Below are 21,168 nucleotides of genomic sequence, written 5' to 3'. Positions count from 1 at the left end.
AGGACGTAAATTCTTCCAATATATTTCTATTAAATTAATTTCTCCAATATCAAAATACCGTTGGATCGCAAAAAGCAATTTATGATTTAAATTCGTTTTAAGAACGAACATTTATAATATAAATTTCCTTTTCAAAAAATGTTCAATTGCGTTGATATATTTCTAATTAAATTAGATATCGAAATAACATTGAATCACGAAAGACACTTTGTAATATAAATTTATTAAAAGATTATATTAAAGAGCGAAAATTCATATGTTTCAAATATGTTTTTATGCAGACAACAACGGTCAATTGGAATTGTATCAGCAGATGGGCTCGTTGTTCGACCATTTCCCTCTGCTTTCACAGAGTAAATCCCCGGTAGCTCGTTGTCGCCGTTTCCATTCCGGATCCGGAGCTTTCGAAAGCTTCCCTCGCGGTGGGCATTAATCCTGTCTCTACCGCCAAACTTTACCCTCGTTCTTTTGTTTCACCGATCCTGTTACAAAAGGGAAAGGAAGCTTAAGGCCGAAAGCGCGATCAGAAGCCATAGAAAAACGACAATTCTGTTATTTCCACGGTTTCCGCGCAGTCGGCCCGTGATTTTCACGACTTCCGTCCTGACATTTTCCACGAAAGTTCCGTATGTTCCGATTTAAAATTGTTCGCTCGGGATCGCCTCGAGTATCCCACTTGAATATGCGTGCAAACTTTCATTCGAAAATTACACATAGAAAAGTTGAAATACCTATTTATTTTGTTCACTTACTTGTTACTCTGTTACATTTTTAACCTTATTTTTGGATTATACTTGCGAAACATTTTAATTGATGCTGATATTTAAGAGAATTTCATTCTTCCATTTATACGGGTAGTAAAATTACGGAGAACTATTTGATACGATTTTACCTGAATGAATGTAACTGGATGTAAAATGAACTTAATAAAATTAATGTGAATTTTAATGTAAAATAGAAGACTGGAATAAAATGCTTGCAACCAAGGAAAGAAAGATATTCTTAATTAAAATTAAGAAAATAATCAGCATAATCGCAATGCATTGGGCAAGGACAAACATAACTTACTAATTAAAAAATGACGTTTCCGATAAAATATGAATACATTTTATTTTCTAGAATGAACAGAACACTCCGACCAAATATAATTTTGCCAACACTTCGAGTCTAATTCAAACTGAAACAGCTCAGTCGCCCAAAGAATATCTTCTATCACCAAACACATTAATAATACACTTCACTTGCAAAAAGTCAGAAAAGTTCGCATCTGTAATCCTAAAAATTTTCATTAAACGACACGATACAGAAGCTTTACTCGTAACCTAGTACGATTATTCGCGATATAGTGACGGGTATCCGGGTTAGAGGAGCCGGCGTTAACACACAAGAATTAGAAGAGGCCGCGAGCAACGCGGTGGTGGCGATTGTTAGAGCTCCACTTGGCAATGGTGCCGGAGTTTTTGCTCCGAATATAAAATTAGGTCTGTTCGAGCCGCGGGCGCTGGGATCTCGAAGAGCAAGGGACGTAAATAGATCACCGTTAGAATGCGGCACGTCTTATTCACACTTACGTAAACAGGTCTTGTGAGCGCGTCGCGTTTTAGGTGAGCCTCGTCTCTTGTGTGGTTACGCTAGGAAAAGGTTGCGCGACTCGAGCCGTTCCTTCTTAGAATCGAACGTTCGATTTGATCGCGGATGCCTCGAAGAGGGAATTCGTGAGGGGGTGAATTGAAATTGACGAGTCACCTTTCATTTCTATTATCGTATCAAAGGCGCTTATTAATAGGCGGATCGTTCATGAAATGTTTGTTTATAGTGACATATACATACAATACAACTTATATGTACATGTCGATTCGTTGCATTCTAAAAACGATCTTAAAAATGCGTCTTGAAAGAAATAATTTTTGCAACAGGTATTCTTATTAAAACTATATCGTTCGTATAAATCAAGCACGCGTGTTACGAAACTACCATGCGCTAATTTTCTTACAATAGCAAATTCAAAGCTACGTCGAACGGCCAGAGTCCAAATCCGAATGCAAACTAATGTACCAACCTTTACAACAAATATCTTTATTAAAGCTACACTGTTTGTATAAATGAAGCACGCGTCTTACAAAATTACTTCGTATGAAATATTTTAAACGATAATAAAATTCGAAGTTACAACCAAGAGTTAAAATCTGAAGCAATTTACCCGAAATTAGAATCCTCGAAATCAAACCGTCAAAAATTATCCAGTCGCATGGTACAGCAACTGGTAAACTTAAACAGGAAACAGTCTGTTCGAGGCGCATCAACGCAGCAAAAATTCGTCGTACGATCAGACAGTTTTTATGACAGGAAACTGCCGGTATGTGCCATCCGTCGACGAGAGGATAGCAGACGGATGGCGGAAGCTTTTAAGGAACGAGACCCGCGCCGCGCCTCGCCAATAGGAAATTTTAATACGTTCGGTATATCGCGAAGGAACATGGAACAGGTCAAAAGCTGGCTACGGTGTTCGCTTCGACTATCGTCAATGCAGGGCTGCGTTCGTTGCACGGGAAGAAGCTATCGATCGGTCCGTGTCTTGGAAACGTTTTATTTTTCGCTCCCGTTCTCGTTCGCGTTCGACTCGTGTGCCATTCCCTGTGCTGGCTGGCTGGAGAGTCCGGGATTAATTCCCCGACTATTACTTGTTTCTTATTCCATTTTTATCTAGAGTTAAAACTCCGTAGTCGACGGTTTATTTCTCTGGAGTATCGTGCCGCGGAGGGACTCGCATATTTCCTATGGTTTAGCGAGCGAAAGTAGCGATAATATTTAGCAACGATTTTTTCAACTACTTCTCTACCACGCTAAGAATAAATTTTTGAACAGAAATTGGCAAAATCAGACTCTAGAAGAATGACACAGTTAGAAACGGTGATGTTTTCTAGGAAATCGACTTGAAATATAGTAGAAAGTTTAAAATAGATAGTTATTATTCATTTGAACTTTCGTAATGGGCAGATTTTCTGTTTTTACGCTTTAGGTAATAGCCTCTGAGCTCTGACTACCTTTAATAAAATATTGTTTATATATATTTCTTAGCCTCGAGAGCGATGTTAAAATAGCTTTTGGTTTGTAACATTCGTCTCGTTAAACGCGTTAAATTTCTTAAGTAAAAAACTGACACTCCTAGGAAATATATAATTCATTTTTGGAATTAATTTTTCTACATATTTTTAAATTGGTAATTTCCCTTTTCTAACAACCTGACAATGTGTATAACCTTTCGATTACTGATTGATGATTACTCATATTCTTTAATATTGTTTTATATTATGGATGCAGCAAATAGGTAAAGGATATAATAATTAAAACGAAGATCGAAAATCTCGTATATCTGTGAGATTGTAGAAATCAGGAATTACCGTTATTATAAGTAAGAATAAAAATGTTGAAGGCATACTGTGAGTGGAATTAATTTCCTTAGTTTGCTTAATTAAAATAATTTCGATTTCGTGACAGGTTAAGGTCCTCGTTATTTCTTTCCTCTGATCTGAACAGTTTTTTAGAGCCTCAGTCAATGAACTTTCGGCTGAAATATTTCTACGAAAGTAATCGGGGTTAGTGCAGCCTGGTGTCAGAGTTATTGCGTCCTGCTAGCCACAAATCTCGATTTACGAGCTCAGGATCTAGGTATCGGTGAGATATCCACCACATCCGAATCTGGCTGCCCTTTCCGTAGCTTTTCGTTTCCGTTTAATGATAACCTATATTTTTTCGATAACTCGTAACACCCTGTCTGGTGAGGGTGGCGAAGGAAAAATTTGTTTTCTAAAGAATAAATCGAGGATTTATAGTAGCGATAGTAAATACTTTTATATCTAAATTCTAGAATTACCTAAAAGTATAGGAGAATATTTCTTATCTTTAATAACAAAATTACAGTTTTCTTCCTTATTTCTCCGTTAATTCAACAAATTTGCATAAACATGCTGGGCTGCTTATCACGTAATATAGTCTAACTCTTCACCATTTCATCGAACTTCCTTTCTCGCAAATTCCTTGAAACCTAACTAAGAATCCCTGATGCACAGGTCCGAAAGGTCGCCGATTTCGAGTCGTACATTCGGTACGCAGCACGGCAGTTATCGATTTCCGAAGCGTAATAAAGCCGTTTCGAGAGCATACCGAGTGGCGTGCGCGAAGAATCTACCTTGAAGGCGTTCTAAAACTTGCGACTAACCCTCGAGCGTCCCACGTGGAACAGGATCGTCGCTTTTTTTCGTCCGCAAATCACTTTTTCGCCTCTATTCTCGGTCTATCTAGCAGAAGTTTGTCCCGGGAAAGTTCCGTGAGCCTTCAGCGGAGAGAAAAGCCCTTTCTCGTTTTCTCGATCGACCCTGGTGGTCGTTGGAGTGCCGCGGGCGCGGCTTCCGATCGATCATCCCGCCCACATCCTTTTCCTTCCGCTTTTCGCGATGGAAATCGCGGCCAATCCAAAAAGGACTCCCTCCTTTGATTGGATACACCGATCAAAGCAGCCAGTTTTCGTGGAAAACCCGCGGAAAACTGTCGGCCCCGCACCAACAACCCTTTGACCGGCTTTCATCGTCCAGGCCAAGCCTCGTTAGGGGCGGCCTTTTCTTTTATGCAGTCCGTGTCAGCTACTTGAGAGGAACTCTGTGGCTCCCTTTAACGTGGTAATTGAAATTACACTGGGCGCTTCTCCTTTTATTCTTTATTCTTCTCTTTTCTTTCTTTCTTTTTTTTTGCCCCTCCTTCTTTCGCTGTCTTCTTTCGATTGGTTTGTTTTTGGCGGTCGGTGGTCGCTGCTCGTTTAAAGCGACGAGGGCTCTGTTCTGTCTACCAGTGGTGAAGGTGAATTATGTTGCAGGTTTTAAGTAATTTGAAGGTGGATTTTAAAGCTTTTTTAGACACTGAAAATTGGTGCAATCCTATTTTTTTTTTTTTTTTTTTTAGTAGACCTGTGCAGAGAATGTAGGTTTCCCGAAGATAGAAAAAATATAAAAATATAATGTTGTTTGAAAATGGAAGTCTCTTGAATAATTCTCTCGATAATCACTGAATCTTCAATAAAATCATATGACTTTAATGTTACTGCGAATTTTCTAATTCTCAAACGATGTTCCAAAACGGTTCATCCAAAATCTCTCTCTCTCTCTCTCTCTCTCTCTCTCTTTCTGTCTTAACCAACACGAGTAATTCAAATAACTTATCAACTTCTTAATTTTCCTCCAATCAGACGAAATGAAAATGTTTCAACAGAATTCGATGAGAAAGGTGTGACTCGTTTACCGCGGAGATACGCATGCGTTCGAGATGATTGTCGAAACAACGGCAGTATCCGAAACCACGATACGGAAGAGCAAACACCGATAGGATTTCCGTGAACGCGCGGTTTCCGCACGGATGAACGAAGAATTTCTCTGTTCCCTGGCAAGGAGCTACCTTTGCTTTCGAGCTCGTCTCGAAAATCCTGCGAGACGCGCCGTTCCACCGCTAAGACGACGCGGTTCGACGCTTTCGTCGATCGTTCCGGCGTAGGATCGCGAGAAACGGTCGTGAACAAGATTTCACCTCGCGAACCGTGGAAAATCACGTTCACGGGAATTTCGTCGAGCTACAACTCGTTTACTGATTTCTTTCGGAATTCGGCATACAATTGTTTGAGATATAAACCGAAATCAGTTGCGACATATTCACGAAGAATATTCCCTTGTTTTCCATTTTGTACAATATTTCTCAGGAATATTCTACTCTTGTTTATATTTCATTTTTGTAAGATATTCACAAAGATTTTTCTACCTTTATATAAAGTTAAGTAGAATCAGTAAAATGATCTTTCGGGAAATATTTCATACTTTTTAGCACAGTGGATATTTATTCTGCAAGAATTTATACCACAAATACCGTTTCTTTGTTGTAACTCTGTATTGTAATCTTTTTATCGATGCGTTGTGTAGCAACTTGCTGTCATGCGATAATGAACAAGTGTTTTTCTGACGTACATGTCTACCAATAATTAATCTTCCAAGTATTCCAGAAGCATTTGAAGTACGAAGAAATTGAACTGGAAGAAGATTAAAATGTTAGACTGAACGTTCTTTCTTCCTATATGCCTTCAGGTATGGAAACATTCTGTTCCTTCTCTGCTCTCTTTCCACATAGATCAAAGAGTTTAAAAACTTTTTACTGTAGCCTCGAGAAGATACTCATTAATTATTTCTAGCCGACCTCTTTTTCTCTAATCGGTTTCACAAAACAAATTCCAATAAATTCCTCTCTCAATTACTGGAACGTAAATGGAAAACATTTCGCAGAACTCTTTTTTTTCCATATTTCCTTGAACGCTTCTCGAAAGAAAAATCCAACATCTCAGTTGAGTGATCGCGAAGCGATGTCAATCGGCGACTGGAAGCCTTTAATCAAGATTCCGTGAACGGACATTCTCTCAGACCGGTTGGTGACTAATTGCGAATTAACAAAGATGAAACGTTTTTGTCTCATCCATGATCAACACGGATCAATAAAAGTGTATCTATTGATATAAAGTGTAAAGGATAATGTTAGAAAGGCTGCGTTAAGGTCACAATTTAAAGAAATAATCTGGATTCCCATTAATATCAATAATGTATTTTTGTTTATATGTATACATATGTTCTTTTCTCGAATATATGTTCTTTGAATCTTTTTCTACTATCAAAAACTCGTTTTATATCGTATCTCATCGTAGTTTTAATAGTAGTTGTGTTATTTGTTTTTATTTGTAAATAAGTATTATTCACTTTGCACGCTTTAAGAGACTATTCTCGTAAACGAGAAACGATTATAAGAGTAAGCAAACAAAATAATCAGTTTACAATTTCTCATAGAAAGTTCCTACATTTGTAGCTTATAACAGTTAGCATTTTTTCAAATTTTAATAATTTTTCATTAAATTTTCATTTGATAAATCATATTTGGTAACAATTTTATTTCAAGTGCAGGATTTTTCTAAATCTCTCAACTTGATTAAACAAAATTTTAAACAACCATATATTAACAAATTTCATTTTAATTAACAATAAAATTTAAATCTATTTGAACAGTATTATAAATAATCATATAACGATCGATGTCTGAAAATTTACTCTTCATTTCACAATTCTAACTTGTTAACCGGCTCATCTCTCCAACTTCCATAATTGAAACTTAACGAGGATAGATTCATCTCGATTAGGTTAACAAAATTGAAATAACAGATAAAGAAGTAATAAATGTTTTTTACAGCTGTCAATATGATTTACCATAGAATTCGATTTATTGGAACAAAATCTTAGCCGATGCCCATCCTGCCAATTAAATTCGATATGAGTTCAGATAAACGAAATTTTACTACGATTCATCTTGAATGAAGATAAAACGATGTATGAAAAAATGAAGGATCCTTAAATAAAGATATCATTACGTGCAAGAGATTGAAAGTGCAATAGCGACGAGTTAATTCGTCTAACTCATTTAATCGGTTAATACGCCTTCTTTTCCGATATTCTCCGTAATTTCGCAAATCCGCATAACGAGAAGCGATCTTTCCATCGCAGCAGACGAGGCCTGCCCTAAAATATTATCAATTAAGCCAGCGAGCATTATCATCCTTTGAAAGTGCCCCGCGAAACGAGGAACAGAGCGACCGCAATCGGGAGAACAGTGCAGAGACAGGACACTTGGGAAATCCCGGGGAGAATTGCTTCACCTTATCGTTCCTGGTTATTGCAGGAAGTAGTTGAGAAACGGCGCCGTTCGCTCGATAATTGTCAGATAACATTGAGCCGAAACAATTGATTTTCGTGGAACGGAAAGAAGAGAATATCAGGCACCGATCGAAGAATCTTGCAAGCTGCGCTTCGAACGCTAAAACTACCGAAGACTAAAGGGTACCATTTCTTTCAAAGTATTGGTTATCGTATCTTAGATATTAGATACTAGGTGTACCGCTAGATTTTTTCCAGAAAATTTATGAATCTGGCGTTTATTGCTAGAAGGTTTATATCTTTGAACCGAATAGGTTGTTGCTCTTTTTAATTGAGTTACATTGATACGCTCTCTTAGCCACTGAGAAGCCAACAGTTTAATGATATCAGCTAATTCGAGATACAAAGATTTTCCAATTATAATCCCCATCAGAGCACGAAACTAAAATCAAAAGGAAAACTAGTTCTCTAAATACTTTGCAAAACCAATCATATAGAAGAAAACCAGCCCTCTAAATATTTCTTAATTCATCGATCATCTTCTTATAAATTCATTGCCGATTCCTTTCCAGCAACGCAAACTTGCCATAAATAACTCCATAGACCCGTTCATCTGTCGAATATCGGCACAATATTTATCCACGCCGACGAGAACATTTTCATTACCCTCGATTCATCGTTCCGCACCAAGAAACGCGCGCAAACCGGTGCGAATTTCGTCGATGAACAGAGAAAACAGACGACCGGCGAAAAGTTTAACGCACCATGTGTCGAAAGATCAATAGGTAGGGAAAGCAACTCTTTCACGATCGTTGGATCATCGTTTCTTTTCGATCGTTTAGAAAATCTAGGATCGTCCGTGAAATCGTGCAAGCGCGGACAGTACGAAATAACAGGCGAATCTTGGATCGTCTGGAGCCGAGTCCTGAAGATGACAACCGGCCGTATTTTCCAGGGATAATGGCCTTGCCTTTCTTCTTCGTCTTTCCTCTTTTATTCCCCTCTGCATTGCCCAAGGACCGATACTCTCTTTTTAGCTATTAAGTTTGCAGCCACCGATTCAAACGTTCGCTGCAGACGACCAAATTATCGAGCGACCATCGCGTCGTCGTTGCTTTTACTTCCGCGTCCAACGAGATCAACGAGACTCGATGATCTTTCAAGGACTCGACCTTTTACTCGTTTTTCCTACAAGCTTTTTTTCCAGCAGATTTTAGTCAGTTTTAGCGTTGATTGGTCGTTAAACGTGAAGTATGATGTTTTATGATTGCCAGATTTTTTTGGGTTGAGTTTGTTGGTTGTTTTGTGGAATTGAATAATTCAGGTTATATGTAGAATTCGGAGTAAAAGAAATAGGTTCTTTGTCGGTTATCGTAATAATCGACTATTTCTTACATCTTTTTACGAAGATTAATGTCTTTCAATGATGAAAGGACTTGATTGTTGAAATTATAATTAAGCTTAAAACTAGAACTGAATATTGACTGTTTCAATCCATATGTGTTGGATTTTAAAAAGCGTAGGTTCATTATTAATCGAATATGTCACAATATTATGACTATTTTATATTTACTTAAGAACATTAACATTCTTTTAATGAAAAAAGATGTTGATTACTAATACAGCGTTGGATATCTTAATTTCAGCCTCCATTTAATAAAACAGTTATTATTAAAATGTATTTATAATTCTGCTTCCCTGCCCAATTTTAAACAGTTTTTATGCGTTTACTTTTATCTTCCGGGATCAGATTAGTTTATTGTTTAAATCGGAAGGTCTGGGTTGATAGATTGTATACTTAAAGGCTATCCCTGTTTCTTTTAACTTTTTCACTACGTTAAATCGATCTTCCTTGATCTAAACCAGAAAGTCTCAGTTGAAGATAGCTATCCAGTCTCTGTGTGCTGTATGAGTAAATTCATCTTACTTAATCATTCAAATGAAGAAACGAATTATAAATGTACAAATTATAACATATTTCCAATAAAAAGACACCTTAATCCAATATTCTGTCTCGAACAGAAAATCAACTTTCCCATACTATTATATCAATAACCGACAACAGCTTATTAAATAGCAACGTAATACGAAATACCTAATTTCGAACGATCACTGGATCCTATCAGGGATTTATGTATGCGAATATTAAACAATTCAAATAATACATGAAAGAGAAAATGTCCAATATTATCCATGACCAACGCCAAATTACTAAATTATAACTTATGAAATACATAATCCTAAACGATCTATCTATACCTCACTGAATTCTAGCAGAGATGCCTTTATGTATCTGGATATTAAAAAATGTTGATCATATATAGAATGCAATAGAAAATTCTCGATTAAATTCAGATTAAAACGATATAGCACGATAAGCATGAGATGACGATAAAAGAGAAGATTTCGAAAGCCCATAGACCGAAATTATATTCAGTCGCAATCTAATATCGTCTGTAAACTCCAACCAATCCCAAAGAAAGCGAGCTCCATTTTTCCACCAACTCCACGCGATCATTTTCCACCGCGCAAACACTATGTATAAAATCCAGGCTCTCGCGAAAAAAGGGAACGCGTTCCAGCTCGTCGATATTCAATCCGGCAAACGGAATCCCCATCGCATCGGTGGCACAGTAATTTCCGGAAGAGGCCGAAGTCGAACGGATTGACCCAGGTCGGGTCTGTTCCTTCGTTTCGAGGGCTTTTCTCCGCCCTCTGCCTCTCTCTGTATCTCACGAGAGGGCGTCCTCCCTGTCGGATTTAGGGCGCTATTTAAGTAGAGGCTTATAGGGCAGCTTCTGTTTCTCTTTCTCTCTCTCTCTCTCTCTCTCTCTCTCTCTCTTGCGTTCTCAGTGACTTTATTTCTCTTACTCTGTCTCTCTTTCGCCTCTTGTTATCTGGAGCAGCAGCGACCGTGTCTGCGGAGGCTGTGTCGTATTGATCTGTCGCTCGGTCGGTCGCTCGGCAGCGCGGAGAAAGAGAGGGAAAAGCGGAGAGTCTCGGTAATTTATCGCGAGCCAACGGCAGCGAGATGATTCGAGCGCGACGCCTCCGCGAACAGATCCGATCGAAGACGCGCAGTGACGCCTGCCTCTCTTTCTCTCTCTTTCTCCCTCCCTCTCTCTGTCTCTCATTCTCTCTCTTTCCCTCCCTTTTGGAACCGATAATTCGGTCACGCGCGATCGATCCGACTGAAAAGCTCGACTGACGATTAATTGGAGGCGCGAGATGAAACGCCGTTCCAAAGCTCCAGCTTTCTCTCTGTACATATATATGAATATCTATATTCTTCTCTGTTGGCCAGATTTTGCGTTTAGTATGTATTTTACAGTGGTTCGGATTCTCATAACTGAGATATTGTTCATGGATTTTTGATACGCAGGTTGGAACTTTTCTGTGAATTAAGTATGCCTTTGGCTGCAACTTTCTCTTTCATTATCTATCTATGTGATTTATTCGCTGATGGAAAACATGTTGTATTTAGCATTGTAGTATCTCCGAGTGACGATGATGAGTAGAATTTAAATTATGGGTTCTGGTTACAGGAATAGGAAGTATTTAGCTTCAGCTCTAATTTTCCCTTTTTCTCTCATTGTATATCGAGCTATAGTTCTCTTCTGTTAGCAACAGTTTAGAATCTTGATGTTGTACTTTACAATGATGCGAATGTTCATGATGTAGCTTATGGATTCTAATTGTAAAAGTAGGCATTCTTTTACAAATTACAGCAAATGCAGTTTAATAGCGTGCGTTTTGTAGAGTAATTTATTCATAACATCCAGACGAAGAGGGAGAGATAATAAAAAATATCATTGATTTAAGATGTTACAATAACAAGATCGTTTCGTATATACATATGATATACATATTTTGTTAAATTATTTCGTTTGAGAGGTAACATTTTTTCCAGAAGCTATATATGTCCTCGATTTAAGGTATACGAAAAATTTCCAGTCACTTTAATATCCCTCACATTAAAACGGTACTAAAGTAGTTAAAATACACCTACACCATAATAAATACTAAATACAACCAGACCCATAGCGAATAATTCCACGATTTCGTCATCGATGATCGATTCCATTTCGTTCGGTTCACCGTCCTCCGTTCGAACTCATCAAAATTCAAGGGCGTCGCGATTGTAACGATTGAGCAAGTCTCGATCCGTCTACAATGTGGTAAATAATGTGTCGATGAATTCCGAGAGGGTTCGTATAGCGACTCTGCAAATTGGGTAGTTTATATTATTCACCATACTCGAACATGTACTACCAAATTGGTAAAACGATTTAACGCGACAGAATCGAAAGACTTTGTGATTGTAATAATAAACGTAGACAAGCTGATAAAGTAAACGTTAACGAGCAAAAATGTGGACGTCGACGAGTTTTCGGTCGCGCGACACGCTGTCACGTGCGTCGCGTCGTCGAGGCACGCGCGCAGAAATTATTAATTACGTGGCGCATTCAGCAACCGACGAAGGAGTCGTCGACTCGTTTTCCAAAAGTGGACTGAAATACTGAAAACGAGATTGTCGGGACGCGCCACGACGTCATGCGACTCGTTTCGCACATGTCTCTCATCTAATGTCAGAGTTGACGCGAGGAATGTTGATCGTGATGCGTCAAAGCGCACTCTTAGTTGGATAAGACGGAAATTATGGAAAGTACAGATACAGCTGCATTTTTACAAGAATTTTCGTTTTTAATATATCTTTGATCGTTGTATTCTATAGTATTATATTATATGATGTTATAGTATTATTATATAGTGTTGTATATATAATTTATTATTTATTATATAGTATAGTATTATATAGTAAAATGTAAGAGAAATGAAATTATTCGCAACGTAAAGAATAACAAACATGAAAATTCGTGACTACTTCAATATTATTTTATCTTACATATAATATCTTGAATATTATCCTTGCTTCTAAAGTAAATTCACTTCTATTTATTCTATTTATATTTATTCTATTCAAAATTTATTCTATTCGTACTGGAAATGAAATAAACAATCACAAAGTAAGTACGGGTGTGAGAATTTACGTTTACTTTAGTATTATCTCACTTTGTCGTGCTTTTGAAGCAGAATTATGTCAATTTTCGTTGGATTCACGGCAAACATAACAGAAACAGAATTATTTGCGAAATGAAAGATAACAAATGTGAGAATTCGTATCTAAAGTAAAAAAACTTTCCACGTTAAGGTAGCAAAGAAACGAAGGTACAAAAAATTGCTTTACATATTCTACAATATTCCGTTGGTCGTAAAGTTGGTTTGACGATTCCTTTGTGGCCATAAAATCATAGAGTAAACTACTACTATTATCTCTTCCTATTATTATTGTTACCGAAGAAACAGGTTTCTATTAAGAAGGAATAACTAACAGAGTTGACGTTCGCATCTACGTACAAATTTGTCGAAGGATTTTAAAGGAATCACGCTTGCACAGCAAAAAAGATTTCCCTCGGCGAGACGAACGCAAGAAACTTCATTCTGAAAATAGTATTCTACGCTTTAGAGTATTCTTCGAAATGTAACTACTATCCCAAAAGATTTTATCGATAGATGTCAAGGTTCCGTAATTGCACGAAGCTTTGCTGAAAGGTTTCATTTCCTTGAACAAACCTCTGGTAACTCGATCGGTAAATCCTCTTAACATAAGAAAACAAGAAAATTAAAAACGTCTTACCAACTATCGACATCGTATCAAACACGATATTATGATTATTGTTTGTTATTACACAGTAACGTCTTTTATGGAAAATAGGAAAAACAATGTAATCTGACGCTTCACATTCGATTAATTTTCTACTTTATATTCATCATTTCTTCTAGTCCGGTTACTGTTTTCCTCGAAGTGACGTCTTTTCAATTCTGGAATAGCTAGAAGGAAACTAAAAGGAATCTGTCGTTTCATATTCAATTAATTCTCTACGTGTAGCACAAATTAATCCTATCAATCATTTTATTTATTCATTCCTATCCAAATACAAACTTTTAAACGCGATTTCCTCGAAAACAAACTGACGTATAAATAGTCTGCGGATTGCTGTCCATTTATAGGAAATTTGAATGTATAAAATTCCACAAAATGCGTACAATATGGAAAGATATATAAATATCCAAAGTATAGTGCTTTCTATAATACTTATTCTTAGTAAGTAAATCAATATTCTATCGCTATTTTATTTTTTAAATAATATTCCTATAGCAATCTGCAGTCTATATGTGAAACAATTCTATTCTATATTTTTCTTCAGTTTATATTAAAATACAATAATCACACAGTATCATTTTAAACTGGAAAATATACCTTAAGCTTTTTTTAGGTCAACAGTTCGTGTTTAAGCATAATCCATTTTGTTACACAATTTTAACGTAAATGATAACATATTAAAAGAAATAAACGGTAATTAATCTCGCGATGTTTCAACTTTAAAAACTCTCAGCCACGTGTCCAACAATTAGAACTGAGCAGGAAGTTAAGCGTCAAGTAAGCGGCCTATCAACCTATGCGACTATCAAACGAACTAGTTGTGTCGTATGATAACACAAACCACCATCGAAAATGTCTGTGCCTGTTACCAGATAGAAATGTGATATCTACAACAATTTTCAACTTACTTTTTCACGCAGAATCGCTCTCTTGCCTAATACCGCGATCACTAGGACATTTGTATGAAACATTTCTTCTACAAACGCGATAAAATGTTCGCTTATTCCATGAATTTCCAAAGTGCAAGAACATGCGAGATACGAGAGGCGATCGATCGATCCGCTGCAAAATCGGGTGGCGCAGACCAGGCGTCTGGATGCGTCAAAGGGTGGCATAAGGTCGTCGTGGCAGCGGAGTCCGCGAATTGATATTTGCCTACCGGCATGTACCTGATGCGATTTGTTTATGCGACGTCAGGACGACCTTTAAAATATCGCCATGACGGCTGGTTCGCGCACGTGAGCGCAGCGATTCGTTGTATAACCGGTCGTTACGTAACGTCGATTCCGCACGGTTTCCTCCCGTCCGCCATCTATTCATTGTCAGAATAGAGTAATCGGAGAGTTGCCAGTGGCAGTCGAGAGAGAACATGCCACGTCGTCTCTCTATTCAACAACTGTCCTTCACGAACGAGCTTCGGCTCGATGAATCGACCCTCGAAGATCCCGTCATTAGGTTGCCAGCCTTGAATTTTCCGAAAGACGAGCAGCAAGACGACAGGCCAAACTGTAACTTTGTAAACTGGTGTGCAGCAACTCGGGCAGGAGTCGGATCTCCTTCCAGCACCTAATTTTAACTTGTTGTGTCATGTTGTTCGCCTCGTGGTGAAATACACCACGTTTTAGGGGGATAGTTTCGGGGTATTTTGGGGTTGTTGCAGAGATACGAGGAACAGGATGAGGCGAATACAGTCGGGATTAATTCAGCGAAGAATTCGAACTTCTAGCTGACATTATGAGACTCGTAGTTTTATTGGATTGTGCATGCTGTTGGGATTTTTCTTGGGAATTTTTATTATAGGACTTATGATATTAGTATATAGCATTCCATCGGGGATTCTAAATCCTTGGTATCTTTACGAAATGTGTAGTTCAATTGAATTGCGGATGTTAGCGGGAATTTGGATAGGAATTTTGATGATTCCTGAATTGGTGATTGGTAGATAGTATTCATAGTCATTGGTGATACTAAATTCTTGGTAACTTTGTGAGGTGCGTAGTTTTACTGATAAAGGGAATTTATAATAGTTAGGAAGTTTTATTGTAGAATTTATGATGCCGGTATATATCATTTCGTCGATAATTTTCTAATTGCAATAATTTTTTAATCGTGATAGTAATTTAATGTAGGATGTTGATGTTTCCCTGGATCTTTGATATACTTTCGCATCAGCTAATTTCAAAATTCAATTTTCTTATTCGTTAAAAAAATTATTTGATTATTTGATTCGAGTTTTTTCACGGGTTGTCCCTTTAACTACGGTGGTATTTTTACGAGAATTGTTAGTTTCCTCGTTTGACGAGGAAGCAATTTAAACACCTTTCCACTCGAGCTACAGAAGGCAGGGGCGACCAGGTCGGGTCGAGCACCCGTGTCTTGACCCTATTTAGGTCGAGCTGTAATTAAATCCACTTTCCACCGCTTCTCGGCTGCATACTTCTCTCTTCATTCGACGAATACTTTTCCCTCGGAATTTGTAACCTTCCCTTTCGTGTCCTCTGCGTTGGTGGGAAAAATGCGCGAAAGAATTGTCATCGTTAGTATCTCGTGATAATTGCAGTTAAGATATTCATTAAATCCTTCTCCAAGTTACAAATCAAATTACTCGCAATAAATGGAAAAAAAATTATGTCAACAATTTCATTTCCACTTTTCTTGTAAACTTGTATCTTCCGTGAATAACATCTTTAATGAAGAAAGTAAAGTTCTGTTTTTTAACAAATATAGCAACTTGAATATTTTCTCGTATATATATTCGATGTTAAAGAATAATCAGAAAATTGCCAAAAATAGATTTCTACAGAACTCGTATTTTTTGTCTTAACACGATCCTTGTATTTCGAAACTGTTCTTTCTGAACCACTAAATGACATCAGCATAAAAGATCGCCAAAAATCAACCTCTCGTATTTCATTATAACCACAATTTCAAAGCGATATATTGAAAAAAACATTCCATAAATATCTACCAGTTATGCTGCGGAGAAATGAACGAACGAAGCAAAACGAAAAACGGAGCCTCGCCTTCCCAAAATCGATTCTATCGCTGGCAATCTCCACGTGGAGCGCTCAGCACAGTTCCCCCATGCACGGATGCGCAATTACGCGTCGTTCATCGAAACGACGCCACCAAGCTCTCGATCGAAGCGAGCACTCAACGCGCGACGTATCAAGTGACATAATTATCGTCAGACTTCTTGGTCTCTTGCATTCGTCCCTCTATAACGTTGTAAGGAAGCGGAGAAACGAAAAAAGGAAAAAAAAAAGAAAAAATACGGGAAACAAGCTAAGGAAAGAAATGATAAAATCGGATGGATCTGTGCTCCATTGACTTGATTCGCTGAAGAACACTTCTCTGGCCCACATTCAGTGCCCCTTGAGCCACGTGGCCTCCATTCAGCAGACGGGAAAGGGCGTACTCGTAGGTCTTTACGCGCACCTGCAACCAACCCCGGAGTTCTCACCCCCCAAGGTTTCATGAAGGCCGGAAAAAAGGCTGTCCTTTGAATCACGTCACCCTTCAACGTGGCTTCTGCAGTCGGCTAGTTGACAGATGGGGAACGCGTCGACAGGGTTGCGTGTAATAATCGACACCTGTTTTGTTTGAATTGTTTCTGCAAAGTCAAGAGCTCTTGAGAGTAAGTTCTTGGGGATGTAATAGTTACATCTTTGCGTCTAAATATTACGATAGGATACTTGAGGAAAATGAACAAAATCATCAAAATGACGAACTTTTTCCTTTTCACTTTGCCAAAAATATAGGGATGCTTTTGACTTTAATGTTGTTTTGTTAGATAGTTTGTTGGAAGACAATTAACTAATTTGTTCGCGTTGTGATATTTTAATTATAATTACTTATATATTATACAAAATATTTAGTATTATTCGATATTAAATGTTCGAAATATCAGGCTTAAAAGAATAATTCTATTCAAACTTGGAAATTAAGGATTGCTATTTCTTCTTTTCAAGCTATTCGTAGATCGCTTTGAATTAAAAGATCTACTCGTCCCAAAGTTCAACGAGTACCCTCGTCGCGCGGAAGAAATAATTAAAATCTCGCTCTCAATTTTTAGACGCTTCCTGATTATCATTGGCATCATTGGCCCACTTCGGCCTTCCTTTCGATTCGAATCGACGCGACCCACTTCGAGTCCTCTTTGGGCCTTTCAGCCAACTTCTACCCTACTTGCATCTTATTTTCAACGTACTCTCGCAGTTCTCGTGTTCGCATCAGGCCTAGTTCAAACCTACTTTGGATCTAGCCCAGTTCCATTTCGTTCCGCTTACTCTACGTACCCTTCTGTACATCGAACTTTTCTTAGAAACAATTTGCTACTACCTAAATCCGCTAGCAGAGGCTATCAACGCCGTGAAACATACACAAGCAGCATAACCTCTTTTCCCTTCTTCGTATTCTAAATGTACAGCCTTTCTATTACGAAGTGATTTGAAAATTTTTTGTATTCGTAGTATCGTGGCCAAACCCTAACCTCTTCCAAATCATTTACTACCACGTAAACCCACTAACAAAAGCTATGAACGTCATCCAACATGCGCGAACATCGCCAATCTCTTTCTTCCGACTTCTTTCTCCTCAAAATATAAAACTCTTCTAAAAGTGTCTCGAAAATTCTCTACATTTGTAACTCTAGGATCGAATCCAAACCTAACCTAAATCATTTACTATAACCTAAATCCTCTGACAAAGACCATCAACACCCCTCTAATATACTCAAACATAATAACATTTTTCCCTTCTCCGTTCTCTACCAACAAATCCCTTCTGTTATAAATATAGTTTGCGAATCCAAACCTAACCACAATCATTTACCATCGCCTAAACCTTATAAAGACCATCGACGCTCTTCGAGCCTCTTCTCTATCCACAAATTCCTCCCAAAAGTGGCTGTAAAATTATCCACGTCGCTTTCAGAAGTCACATTTCACACGTCCACAGTAGCTCGTCTCCGCGATTCGTTTTTAATTACAGTCAGTCGAGGTGGACCCAAGTGCCTTGCCTCTTAATTAGTAGTTACTCTGTGGTGCAGTTGTTTGATAGTTGTTAAGACCGCGTCGTAAAGCGTTCGAGGTCGGCTGAACTTGGTCCACCGCGATCTTGCCTCCGTGATAATTATCGGCTACCCTTAATCGTCCCAAACCTTCAACGCGCCCTCTCTCACCCCTTGTACCTCCATTGGGAAAGGAGGAAAATATCCAACGACGAAAGGGAGCCCACGAAAACGCCTGGTTGCCGCACGACTCGCAAGGCCGTGTATTTTTAACTTGAGAACCTTCCGGCAACCCTGGTCGGGATCAATACCACCGGCAACCCTGTCGTCGTGTAGTACTACTGGAGGCAGAAAGGGTGCAGCGGGGTTAACCTACATATCCAGCCACTGGCTGCCAGAGGAGCTGGCTGAAACGAAAACATTTTCCCTTCGGACGGTGACTCGGCCGCGGTGGGGGTTGGAAACGAAAGGGGAAATTCCGTGAGGGGAGAGATGGTGTATAGGTAGAGGCGTTTCAGACTCCACTTCCGTTTCTTGGCAAGTATCGACGGCTCTTGAGGAATGAGCTCTGTCGCGTTTCGAAAGATACTCGCCCCGAGAAAGATGGGGGCTACTTGCCGGAGATGGTTTTGGTAATTTTGTTGCGCGCTCGCCTGGAAGAGAGCTGATGGTGAAAGAGTTGGAAATTGTAGAACGCAGAGTTGTAGCGAGCGATGTAGCTGTTTCAAGTGGCTGATTTTAGAATGTTTCTGCACTTTCGGTGTTTTAGTTTTGGAAGAAAAATTAGATTGTTACGAATTATTACGGAAGTTTGTGTATTTGGTTTGTAGTGCTTTAAAGCGGTCGTCTTTCAAATATCCGTATACTTTCGGTGTTTTAGTTTTGGAAGAAAAGTCAGTTTATTATGAAATTATTTGATTGTTTGTATACATACTAAAAGAAAATGATATTATATTGTATAGTAGCGTAGGAAAATTGATGTAGTGTTTTGAAGTGGATGGTATTTAATATTTTTGTATATTGAATTTTTTAATATCGAAACAAAAATTGTACATTTACATGAAAATTGATGAAACATTTCGAAGCCTTTGTTTCTTCTTTTTTTTCAGTATTTCAATGTTTTATATATTTCAGTTCCAAAGTAAAAATTTATGATAGAATTATACGATTGTTTGTTACGTTGAATGGAAAGAAAGCATCGATGGAAATTAAAAGTAACGTGCATGAGAACGGAAACAAACATGGTCCAGCGCATTGTGAACGAGTTACATAAATCAAGCCGGCTAATTTGTGCAAGTAGTCGTGTGTAAAGGTTGTACAAACCCTAAATTGTAACGTCAATGCCAAACGAGAATGAAGTGTATGTGTTCAATTCATTCACATCCTATTCAACTTTGATTCGTCCGCATACTGATCCACGCGCTATTAATCCTCTATAGAGCAGAATATAGACTTGAAAATTGCATACACGTTTCTTATTCCTCATAAGCAATTATATTAAATACATATATCAATTTATCGCAGAAATTCATACTTGAATAGAATTATTTTGAAAACATGTTGGTTTACGATATATTATAGAAATTACCAAGGAAAACTAGTGTCAAACCGTAATTTTATTATGCAGTCAGAACAAAAAATTTCCTCGAGTAAAAATCTACCGTACAAGTATATATAGCATGTAGTACATTATATAAAATATAATATTGCAAAAACTTGGCAGAATAAATTTTATTAATATATTTATAACTTATGCCGAAATACGACTACAATTTGGCTGGAAATTTTAACATCGTCCATCCATTGTAAATGGAAAACAACGACGAAAAACGATATAAATCAAATTATTGAAATTCCCTTTTACAGTTTTAAAAGCTAAAATTTAACAAATTGTGTTGACTACAAAGGGGATTGTAAATAGAATATCGTGTTAATGCGAAATTCGCCTTTGATAGATGAAGAAATTTGTCTGCTCTTGAACATTTTCATTCCCCTCGCCGCAACGCGAGTGTTCGCGACTTCCGGCGGAAAATTTAAACAGCGCCGGTTATTTATTCGCTGATAAAACGCCCGTGGTGGCTGGGTATTTTTTCACGCTTAGACCGCAAACAGGGGGTGCGAACTAGCCGCGCACTAACCACAAAGACGGTCTGTAGTCGCGTAATTGAAAAAATACCCATGGTCCCGCGTTGTCTGCAGCTGCGTTTCGGCTAGAAGGGACAAAATTCACCCCTGTACCTCTGTGGTGCTGTTATGAGAGGGGAAAACAAAGTAAAAAAAATCAGTTTATCCTTTCATCCTTGAATTACATTTTATAGACATAAACGCTGCCTGGTAATATTACTGTAATATACTAAGCGAATACATCGAGGCAAATAAAAATTCACGCTTATAAATTTCGATTTTCCAACGTTGAGAAACGCTTTTAGGTTTAGAAATGCGTACGGTGCGTTGGAAAAAGTTTCGATGGTGATTGACAGACGTACGAAGATCAGAATAAAAATAATATGTGTTGCTTCAGTTTTTGACGAGAGTAACATACCGCTTCACGATTAATTAAAAAAAAAAGAGAGAACTGTAATTCTACGATCCGTTTCTAAGCAAAGTACCAACTATACCTATGTTTCACGATTCTGAATCCGAAAAGAGCTGTAAGAGGATAAAAAAAAAAAGAGAAAGAAGGAAAATGTAAAAGTATCAATGCT

The 21,168-nt window shown here is 38.0% G+C and overlaps 1 protein-coding gene and 1 long non-coding RNA gene across 4 annotated transcripts in view; one reads left to right on the top strand and one right to left on the bottom strand.

Annotated features, from left to right (window-relative positions):
* LOC126864448 (protein Tob1-like) overlaps window positions 1-21,168 on the top strand; it is a 120,471-nt gene that overhangs the window by 85,282 nt on the left and 14,021 nt on the right. The window lies entirely within an intron of this gene.
* On the bottom strand, window positions 203-1,565 carry LOC126864467 (uncharacterized). The gene is made up of 2 exons (XR_007689193.1): window positions 1,069-1,565; window positions 203-892 (listed from the first exon to the last, which is right to left on the bottom strand). It is a non-coding gene; the product is annotated as an uncharacterized LOC126864467 (long non-coding RNA).

The sequence above is a fragment of the Bombus huntii genome, chromosome 4, assembly GCF_024542735.1.
Source record: "Bombus huntii isolate Logan2020A chromosome 4, iyBomHunt1.1, whole genome shotgun sequence".
Taxonomy (NCBI): Eukaryota; Metazoa; Arthropoda; class Insecta; order Hymenoptera; family Apidae; genus Bombus; species Bombus huntii.
This window is presented reverse-complemented; position numbering and strand designations above follow the sequence as displayed.